Source organism: Ipomoea nil, unplaced genomic scaffold, assembly GCF_001879475.1.
Source record: "Ipomoea nil cultivar Tokyo-kokei standard unplaced genomic scaffold, Asagao_1.1 scaffold2610, whole genome shotgun sequence".
Lineage (NCBI taxonomy): Eukaryota > Viridiplantae > Streptophyta > Magnoliopsida > Solanales > Convolvulaceae > Ipomoea > Ipomoea nil.
The window spans coordinates 20,691-33,034 of NW_017619038.1; positions in this window are offsets into that span (position 1 = coordinate 20,691).

A 12,344-nucleotide genomic window follows, 5' to 3' on the forward strand; every position below is an offset into this window, starting at 1 on the left:
TTTTGGGTGTTTTGGACTTGAACTTGACTTCGTTGATGAATTTCCCTAAAGGGAAAAATTGTGTACAGGTGGTACCCCGCGGGCGGAACGGCGGGCAGTGGCCTACCCGCCGCCCCACCTGCGGGGAACAGGCTGGTGTGGGGAGTGTACCCCACGGGTGGGGGCCTACCTGTGGCCCCACCCATGGGAAACAATTGTGGTTGGTGTCGGGGATTTGTTCCCCGTGATTCTTTTCTTCTTGGTATTGATGTTTTGACCTCCCGTTGTTGAATTATTAAGCTCTTTGTGAGTCTTCTTGACGTTTCGTATGTCTAGAACGATGTGTTAGGAATCCATGTTAGGATTTGGTGTCTTGAATCGTGCTAAGGGTCCAACTTTGTGATTCGTTGGGCTAATATGAGTCTTGAAGGTTCGTTGGAACCATTTTGGTTTATCCGTTTGATGAGCATGCTAGTTTGATGTTGTTATGCTAGTATGTACGGTTTGTTCCTTCTTGTTGGGGTTGGCAACTCGCGTTGTCAATCATTTTGATGTGGATTGTAGCCCTTGATTGTTGAGTATTGTCTCATGTCTTTGTTGAGATCTCTTGATTGATTCTTATGATGTTATCTTGTACAAATCGTTGTACCCTTTGTTGATACTTGATTGGGGCTATTGATGAGCCTCAATCCTCTTGATGATGATGACTATGTGTGAATATGATTGAGATTGGTGGTTTTGTTACTTGAGTTTTGCTCACATGAGATAGGTGGTATATGACTATGATTGAACGGTACCCTCGTGTACTATGAGTTCGGCGGTATTGTTTGGCGGAAGTTTGGCGGGGGACGACGGTCCCAGACCGGGAAAAGGTTGGACTCAGAAGTATAGGGTGGCACTCGGAGGTACAGGTTGGAACTGTGATAAGGTCGGAGTAGCCATAAGGGTGGTACTAAGGTATAAGGTTGGAACGTGAATTTGTCATTATATGATTGTGTATTTTCCTTGCTTATGAGCATGTGTATGATGAACTCTACCTTGTGAATGGTAGGTTGCATCTCGAGTTGTGTTATCCTTTGTTGTTTGTGGTTTTGTGTCTTGTTGAGGTTGATGATCCGCTTTGTTGAGAGTGTGATGAGTCTTTGATGTTGATCTCCTTCTGGCTTTAAAATGACTATTTATTGTATTCCTTAGTCTCAAACGCTTTTGATTATATCTATCTATATACTATGCTATTTAACGCATATTGATGGGTTACCAGCATTATTCGATGACCGGGTGTTATCCCTATGTTTTACAGGTTTTGAGTAGATGACGAACGCGCTAGATGTGGACTCTAGATAGTGTAGCTCATGTGCTTAGATGTTGCTTTTGTTGGCCTGTGTGCCTAGACTAGTGGCATGTGTGCCTAGACTTATGTTATGCTTAATGATTGTGATAGATTTAGCCTGTGCACCCATGGTTTATGGGTGTGGCATAACGCCTTCCTGGTTTTTAACAGCTTCTGCTTTATGATTGTTTTGATGATAGTTGTTTATCTTTGAATTTAAGTTTTAAAAATGTTGGTAAAATCGGGGGTGTAACAACATAGATACTTGAGGCTCAACAATAGCCCAATCAAGAATAATCAATAGAGTACACATTTATACAAGCTTACAACAAGAGATTCAATCGAAGGATTTCAAGAATAGACATGAAAGGAACATTCAAGACATTGGCACAATAACGTTAGAATTCAATCCAAAGATTACAATGATTGGTGAACACAAGTCACCAATCTTCATTAAGAACGAATGAACAAACACATATTAGTACCAACAACAACGTAACTAGCATGCAAATCAATAGGATAAACATAACGGTTCAAACGAACATCAAAGACTTCACATTAATCCAACGAATCACAAAGTTGGACCATAATCATGATTCAAGACTCATAAATCCTATCGTGGTTACTTAGGACATCGTTCTAGATGTACGAAACATCAAAGGAGACACACAATTGCACAAGGGTCCAACAAAACGGAGGGCAACATACCACGTACCAGTGGGCGGAACGGTGGGGGGTCAACTGTTGGAAAAATTAGCTTAAAATGGCATAAAATTCAGATTCTTCGTAGTAAGACGAAGAGATTGATATATTGTACGCTCAAAACGGATAATGGGTGAATGAGATATTGATTCTCAAAGTAGACCCATTTGAGTTGGGAAATGAAGGGAACAAAGTGAGCTTTGTCCCACATTGGTTTGGAAAGTGGATTTGCCCCCCTTATATACAAGAGCTCTTTTGAAGCTTGTAGAATTGTATAGCATTGAGGCTCTCTCGCGCACGGTGGGGAGGGGGGGGGAGGGGGGTTGAAAATAAAAATCCAACTAGAAGAGATCGAAAAGGCTTGATTCAAGCCCGAGCTCGCGTGCGCCGGCACCGAGAGCACAACTCTCGTGCATCTGTGACCACGAGAGGTGCACCACAACACGCATGAGAGATGTACTCTCGTGTTGCTGGTCCTTGTGTTCTCGTGTGAACCTGCACCCCAATGGTCTGAAACCCGAAAGTTCAGCCTGCTGTATAGATGAAACTCATCTGTTACGGAATTAATACTGTTTTAATTCCAATTTTAATCTGAGTTTAATCCTACTTAGTGGGTGGTTGTTACAGGTGTTATACAATTGGTTTAATACCAATTAATGGCCATGTTGAATGTTATCCTTTCCAACAGCCCTATATAAAGAGAGGTAGGGCAGAAGCATTTGACACAGTACACGAAACTAAGGAATTCCAGTACAGTTTGCTTCAAAACTTCTGCTTCTACTTTCTTCTTTACCCAGCAGTGTTCTAAGCTTTGCTTTATTTGCTGGGTTCTTTGTTTAGGTGCTTAAACAAATAATCGTAGCACGTTTTATCCTGAGAAACCTAGGCTACAACGCTCCTAGCACTTGTGGGAGGTAGCAAATAAGGTTTTAAGGAAAAGAACATTACGTTCAAACTTGTGCTAACCCTTACCCAGTTCTTCCACCTCTTTTCCTTCCCAGTTTTCTATTTTCCCCTAGAATAATAATCTTTCCGTAGGATTATTATTTTTGGGATTTTACAACCATATTACCCAACAATCTTAAAACCTTAATTCTCGTTTCCCGTTGCTTGTTATCTCTAATTTCCTAGAAGAAATGGAGAACCTTGGTGTGCCTATCGTTAATCCAGGGGAGGAGAATGTTGTTGAGAACAACAATGGTGGGAATGGAAATAATGTTGCTAATTCCCAAGCTACACCAGTGAACGTTGGTTCACAAGATGGTAGGAGCACCGAGGGATATATTCCCATGACTCGGGTACCTACGGTTGTAACACCCCGAAATTTTGGAACTTTTAAAACTTATATAATAAAGGTGAATTCTCATTAAGTCCCAAAATAGAGTATTATTAAACATAAGGGTGCGGGGTGCTATGCCACATCTGAGCTGTAGAACTCAGATGCACAGGCTAAACTAACTAATTATCCTCGATACGTCATTGAGGCACGCAGACCAAAAAGGAAAACTATCTATCTACTCCAAGCTCTTCTAGCGCGCTCTAGGAGCTAATCAGCTGTGCCTGAAAGCCAAATATATCTGTTCAGTGAATGATGCTGTTAACCCACTCCAACGCATTGAAATACATTATAGATAGATATATATAGATATACGAAAATCATTTTGAAGCAGGAAGATATATACTTAAGAGACACTAGTTTTAAAAACCGGGAATGGACTCAACAAGTAGGGATAAGCACATGAATCAATGATAAACAGTTAAGTAGAGATAAAATTATAAGGAATACGCATCTAAGGTCACAGTTCACTTTTCAATTCAAACACAACCTCATTCAATCATCATTCATATCACATAATCGTTGATGGCGCCACGGGGCCAATCGCATGCCCCGAACATGAAGGTTAATGCTTATAGCATTAACACGGCCCCGCAGCACCCTACCTCAGTACCGCGGTATGAGGGGAGTTGATCGCAACCAACCCTTTTAGAACCGCTGACGAACTCAACGTCGGACCACGATCCGACACACCGCTGACGCACCCAGTCGGTGGACCGCGATCCCCTTTACAAGGGGGGACTTACGGCCCTACACACCACCGATGGGTACATCCGGTGGACCATAGCGGATCAAGCCCGACACACCGCGAAGCTATACTCAGTCGGTGGGTGAAGATCCTCGGAGACTATGGCCCTACACACCGCCGTCCCATCACCCGGTGGGTCGCAGCCAGCCGTAGCCCTACACACCGCTCGATTACTCGGATCGGTGGACTACAGCCTTCCTCGGCTTATTGGCCCTACACACCGTCCTGGCGCATTCAGGTCCGATGGGTCATAACACCGAGGCCCATGTGGACCGCAGCCCATGAAGTGAATCACTAACCGCAACCAGGAGAATGAACCGCAGCTCATAAGTAGCCAAGCAGTGGACCGCAACCCTATATAATATTTATATACCTGACCGATCGCAACCGGCCTGGTTAACAGTTGGTATGGTTCTCAACCAATCTAATTGCCCGTATAGCCAATTTGACCGTAACCAAATTGGGGAATGATGCATCACATAACACATTATAGCACATAATAGCACATTGGGAAGGGGGAGACATATAAATAAGCTTATGTGTGATCATTCACATACTAAGAATAGTCCTAAGGGGTTCATACGACTTCCACCTAGGTCAACGGGTTACCAATTTAACTAGCATGCAATTCCTAAGACTCTTTTATCCTACGAACGGTACCTGAAACATCACGCTAGACTTAAGTACGCCAAACGGGGTCCGTTGGGACGCCACGGGGAGCGAGGAACATCAAACGGGGAAGCCAAAGACCCGGGGTGGGGTACGGGCCAGCGGGTAGCCGGTGGGTGGAGGGCCACCCGCCGGCTGCCCGCCAGAGAATACTGTTCCGGGCAGAGGGTCGCGACGGGCAGGCGGCTGCCTGCTGCCGGGCGGTGTTTTTCGGGCAGCGGGTAGGAGGCGGGTTCCACTACCCCCACCTACCCCCCACTGACTCTTTACTCATATATTCGTCCCGGGAACCTTTGTGGAACCCGAAACCATGCTTAGACACTTTTAAACGCAATTAACGACAACACGTAGTCAATTAATGGATCAAAAGCAAGATTCACGTATAACTCATCCTATTACGACTTCTAAACATAAACAACACCCGAACATGCGAATTCCCACCCAAATATATATCAAGAACATTATAACGCAAATTCCCAATCCAACCTAGGGCTCTAATCCCACCCGAATCATCAAAATCATATTTTATTTTTAACATCAAGAAATATCAAGAATCGTCAGGTATCATCACATCAATATCAAGAACCACTTTTCAACATCAAGATTATCAAGATCACACATAAATCATCTCATCAATCATCAAGAATATACCACAATTAGCATAGAGGAATTAATCAAGACACAAGCATATAGAAGGAGGCCAAGGAAGGAGATTATAGCGAAGAAAATAGGTTTTGTTGAGACATGGGTTACCTCTTAGCCTTAATTAATCATCCCTTAGCTATTAAGGTTCTTCCCTAAGATTTCCATCCGTTTTGATCTCCCTAGGCTTGGTGGTGGGGAGTCCTTTGGGAATTCTTGTGTGGTGATAATTATTGTGGTTTGACTTCTAGGTGCCTCCTATGTCCTTATATATATATTTAGGAGTCCTAATTAGGGTCTGAATGGTATGGGTTTACTAGTTCTATTCCTTATAGGATTAAGGGCTTCTTTTTAGGGATAAGGGTTCATGGTCCATGGTGGACCATATTAATTAATTAAAGAGAATCCTAATCATAATCTGAATAGTAAAGGTACACTTTCTTTATTTCTAATAGGCTTATGACTCTAGTTTAGGCAAGGGTCCACGATCCGTGGTGGACCACATTAATTAATTAAAGGGATTTATAATCAAATTAAATCTTTTTTAATTATTATTAATGGAATTAATTAAATAATTAATTCGGGATTAAGGGCCGTAACACGGGGTGTTACACATTCCCCCCCTTACAAGAAGCTTCGTCCCCGAAGCTTAGAAATCATTTGGGGTAAAGAGTCCGAATTAGCATAGTAGTTCATAAGGAAAGTATTATATGGGAAATATATACACATAAACACATAAATTTACTGGGTTTGAGCCTAACTATTGTGCTAGCAAAAAGCACCAAATGACAAGGTTACGAATATGCAGCACACAATATGTAAGTCCTACGGGTGACTGATATATAACATAGAATTCTTACATGTGCCATGTTCCTCATTTAATTATTTTATAATGATTCAACATGTAGGATCACGAGTTGTACCGATCATATAATTATTTATGTACCTAAATGATAGGCAAATGCCACGCGGGTGCAGATTCGGATAGCCACATAATCATTATAAAGTTTATATGCACATATATCAACACGGGCGAACCTCATTTACGAATGGATGCAGACGTTTATCATGTAGTGTAGCATGTTGTGAGCCTAGGTGCTGTTTATGTAGGATCTATGTCTAATTTTTGTGCTTAGCAGATTATACCAAATATTCACAGTTACGAAATAACAAGCCTAACATGTATGATAATTAACTATTTATGTTATATGCAAAACCTGCAAGTTGGCATGCCTATATGTGTTCAATTGTAATTATGCTAAATATGTGATTTCCTTACGTCTATAGGTATAGAGTGTGAAGGTATGTGGATTTATTTAAAGTCTTTAAATAATAACTAGTCCTATGAATCATAAAACACACACATGTATTATTCCACATGTTATTCTAGTGCATGATTAACAATTAAATTCACGTACTTAGTATCGTGGCATAACCAAACTTTTGTCATATAAATTCAGGAAGGTCATAAATCATATAACAATTATTCAAATAGCGGAAATTAGGTCCTGAGGAAAAGATTATATGTAATTAGGAGGAAGGTTCTTGCTTTTTATGGGGTAAATAAATTCTGGAGAGACAATAGAATTAGGATCTTTATTTTGTATACCATGGATTACGGTGGGTGATCACATAACAAGTATTGGCACTTATATGCAGATTGTTTGTAACTAATAATATTGCATATATGTATAGTGGGATGTTGTAACACCCCGTGTTACGGCCTTCAATCCCGGATTAATTATTTAATTAATCCCGTTAATAATAATTAAATATGATTTAATTCGGTTAGGTTTCCCTTTAATTAATTAATGAGGTCCACCATGAACCGTGGACCCTTGCCTAAATGAGAGTCTTAGGCCTATTAGGAATAAAGGAAGTAGGTCTTTTACTATTCAGATTATGATTAGGATTCTCTTTAATTAATTAATATGGTCCACTATGGACCATGGACCCTTATCCCTAAAACAAGTCCTTAGTCCTATAAGGAATAGAATTAGTAAACCCATACCATTCAGGCCCTAATTAGGAGTCTTAAATATATAAATAGGGATATAGAAGGCACCTAGATCTTTCACCACAATAATCTCTCACCACACAAGAAGTTCCAAGAATCCCCTTAGGAGAAATCAAGAAAGAAGAAATCTTAAAGAAAGACCCTTCATAGCCAAGGAATTAATTAAGGCTAAGAGGTAACCCATATCTCAACAAAACCTATTTTCATAGCTATGATTCCCCTCTTAGGATTTCCCCATATTATTGTGTATTGATGATTTGTGATATTATTATTATTGGGATGATTCCATGGGTGATCTTGATGATAATTATGATGTTCTTGATGATTATATGACGTTCTTGATAATGATATGGTGTTCTTGATGTTCTTAATGATTATATGATGTTCTTGATATTTATATGATACTACCGAATCTTGATTTTAGAAGATGAATTGTGTTCTTGTTGATTTAAAAATAATTAGAACCCTAGGTTATATCGTGGAATTCGTATGGTATTATTCTTGGTATATTTGGGTGGGAATTCGCATGATTGGGTGTTGATTATGTTTAGAAAAGCATGATAGGTTATGTGTCGTTTGTTTCTTGATTTTGATCCGTTAATTGTCTACGTGTGTTATCAATTGCGTTTGGAAGTGTCTAAGCATGGTTTCAGGTTCCACAAAGGTTCCCGGGGCGTTTTTGGTGAAAAAGAGTCAGTGGGGGGTAGGTGGGGGTAGGGGACCCGCCACCTACCCGCGGCCTAGTCGAGCAACGCCGGCGGGCGGGCAGCTGCCCGCCGGGCACCCGCTGCCCGGAATAGTAAAACGCCGGCGGGCAGCCGGCGGGTGACCCCTCACCCACCGGCTACCCGCTGGTTTGCACCCCACTTCAGGATCCCGGCTTCCCCGTTTGATGTTCCCCCGACCCCCGTGGTGTCCCAACGGACTCCGTCTATCGTGCCTATGTCTAGTTTGATTTTCGGGTACCATTCGTAGGTCGTATGAGTCTTATATATTGCATGCTAGTTGAATTGGTATCCCGTTGACCTAGGTGAAAGAAGAATAAGTCACTGGAGCGCGCTAGATCTTGGAACAGATATATTTGGCTTTCAGGCACAGAAGAATAAGTCACTGGAGCGCGCTAGATCTTGGAACGTAGAAGTAGATAGTTTCCCTTTCGGCCTGCGTGTCATGTTATGCATTTACTTTATTAACGATATTAGTTAGTTGGCCTGTGCACCTGAGTTCTCTAGCTCAGGTGTGGCATAGCACCCCGTACTCTTTACGTTACGTTTTGAATTAATGAGATTTCACCTTTATTTTATAAGTTTTAAATTAAATGTCCTGAAAATCTGGGGTGTTACAGATGTCTTATAACATACAGTTTTTGTCTAACATGCTTTGTATATATACATGAATGTGGGCAAGTGTGTATTTTAACGTAAACATGTGAGCTATGTGTTTTGACTTGTAATGCACATGAAAAAAATATAAATCCCGACCTATCATTTGGACCATGCAATTTGCATGTAAATATTTTAATAATTACGAGTAAGATAGCCTAGGTTCACAAGTACTAGAGGTTCTATCTTGAGAATTTAATCACACAAGCACTTAGGAAAATTAGTTTTATCTTGGTGGTAATTAGATTTTAGGTAGGCATAAATCTTACCTCTAGAAGCCCGGGATACCTAAACAACTTTAGAGTTTGAAGACCCTTGGTTGCTAATTCCTAAGTCAATTGATGACCTGATGATGAGGTTAAAGTTCTTAATTATTTAGGGAAGGTAGGAGTGGTAACAGGGAGGTCATGCGAGGGGGAAAAGTAGAATTAGGGCTATCCCAGGATATGTGTATATATATGTATATATATGATAGTGATGTAATTTATACGGGATGATATTTCAGGGTTAGGATATGCTAAGGGCAAGCTTATAGGTGTGTGTAAGATTATTGTAGCTAGGGTACATGTGTATGGTTTGGGGGCTAGGGATTTATTGTATATAATGTAACAATTTATATGAATACGTATGAATAGGGGAGAATGTTCTATAGGCTCACAAGTTTATACACACACATATATATAGATTTAAGCGTATAGGGACGTACCGTACATGACGCAACCATTTTTAAGATTAGGCAAGGTGATTTAGGATTAGGGTGTAATAAAAATGAAAATAATAATAATAATAATAATAATAATAATAATAATAATAATAATAATAATAATAATAATAATAATAATAATAATAATAATAATAATAATAATAATAATAATTTGGTGTAAGTGTAGCATATAAATGTACTTGGGATTTACTATATATTTTAGATGTATATATATATGATAGGAGTTTTTTAGGGGTATATATCTAGAATACTAGTGATGAACCTATTTATGTATAAATGTTTGTTTAGGGGGGGGGGGGGGGGGGGGGTGTCCTTATCTTAGTGGTAAAGGGTCCTAAACAGGGTATGGGGAGCTTGTGGTCTATTATGCAACATGGACCAAGGTCTAGAGGGATAGTTTTAAGATAGCTTGGGGATGCAATATATTTTTCCAATGATAATTTCTAGATGACCACTTGTTTTAGGTTTCTACTGGTCTTACTCAGATTGTATTTCGGGTTCGAAACTTAATACGCAATGTATCTGAGGGTTTAGATTTCTAGAAATGGAATTAGTCCCTAGGATTTCTATGTAACATAGAAACAAGTCAATTAGGAAGATAATTCGATTTTCATGTTCAAGCATTAGATTGTTATTTATATGTTAAACACATAGGAAGTATCAAGGGAGACATACAAAGGCACAATGGGTCAATAAAAACGGGAAGTCAAGAAAACATACCGGACCAGTGGGCGCGAGGTGGGCGGTCGACCGCCTGTCAAGTCCCCACTGGAATGTGATTGTGAAGGAGGAATCACCTCAGGAAAAGCCCCGAGAATGTACAATTATAAGTTTCAATGAATTCCATACTTATGTGAACAACAAAAGGAGTTTGAACTCAAGGGATCATGTTATTATGATACTAATAAGGAATATGGGAGACTTCAACTAGATATCATAAGGATCCTACGCCCCATTCTTCCCCTTCTTAATTAAAGCTATGTTCCCCAAAATTTCCCTTCATGAAACTCATGTAAGTACTTATCGGGCTATTAGTGAGTTAGCTATATTGGTCAATTATGATTAGAACAATTGAGCTCTTATAAGCCGAATAAAATTACTAATTGCAAGTTCCAAAATACTTTATCAAGTAGCAGATATCCAGATAACGCATGTTTGATCAAATAGTTAAGTAATAATATGCAATTCCTAACTTGGTCAAAAAATCAATTAGGAACATATGTTTAGGCAAATAAACAGGTATGGTAAAAGAGTGATAAGCAAAAAAGCAGGTAAAAGCATGCAAGGACATCACAGATATCTAGGGTAAGTATGTTGAATGAAGAGTTAGTGCGTTGTACCCATACCTTGGTGTGATAAGCGAAGGGGGAAATTCTTTAAATTAGTGAGGGATAAAGTGAGGGGAGGTTAGGTGATGATAGGTAGGCTCACAATCTCACCGCGCGTCCTAGGATTCCTAAATCCTATGTTCCTAAATACCTAGAGTTCACGCCTAATGTCCTAAAGTCTGGTCTTACGAGTCTTATCCTAGGGTCAAACTTAGGCTCTAATACCAACTGTAACACCCCAAAATTTTGAAACTTTTAAAACTTATATAATAAAGGTGAATTCTCATTAAATCCCAAAATAGAGTATTATTAAACATAAGGGTGCGGGGTGCTACGCCACATCTGAGCTGGAGAACTCAGATGCACAGGCTAAACTAACTAATTATCCTCAATATATCATTGATGCACGCAGGCCAAAAAGGAAAACTATCTATCTACTCCAAGCTCTTCTAGCGCGCTCTAGGAGCTAATTAGCTGTGCCTGAAAGCCAAATATATCTGTTCAGCGAGTGATGCCGGTAACCCACTCCAACGCGTTGAAATACATTATAGATAGATATATATAGATATACGAAAATCATTTTGAAGCAGGAAGATATATACTTAAGAGACACTAGTTTTAAAAACCGGGAATGGACTCAACAAGTAGGGATAAGCACATGAATCAATGATAAACAGTTAAGTAGAGATAAAATTATAAGGAATACGCATCTAAGGTCACAGTTCACTTTTCAATTCAAACACAACCTCATTCAATCATCATTCATATCACATAATCGTTGATGGCGCCACGGGGCCAATCGCATGCCCCGAACATGAAGGTTAATGCTTATAGCATTAACACGGCCCCGCAGCACCCTACCTCAGTACCGCGGTATGAGGGGAGTTGATCGCAACCAACCCTTTTAGAACCGCTGACGAACTCAACGCCGGACCACGATCCGACACACCGCTGACGCACCCAGTCGGTGGACCGCGATCCCCTTTACAAGGGGGGACTTACGACCCTACACACCGTCGATGGGTACATCCGGTGGACCATAGCGGATCAAGCCAGACACACCGCGGAGCTATACTCAGTCGGTAGGCGAAGATCCTCGAAGACTATGGCCCTACACACCGCCGTCCCATCACCCGGTGGGTCGCAGCCAGCCATAGCCCTACACACCGCCCGATTACTCAGATCGGTGGACTACAGCCTTCCTCGGCTTATTGGCCCTACACACCGTCCTGGCGCGTTTAGGTCCGGTGGGTCATAGCACCGAGCCCCATGTGGACCGTAGCCCAAGAAGTGAATCACTAACCGCAGCCAGGAGAATGAACCGCAGCTCATAAGTAGCCAAACAGTGGACCGCAGCCCTATATAATATTTATATACCTGACCGATCGCAACCGGCCTGGTTAACAGTTGGTATGGCTCTCAACCCATTCAACTGCCCGTATAGCCAATTTGATCGCAACCAAATTGGGGAATCATGCATCATATAA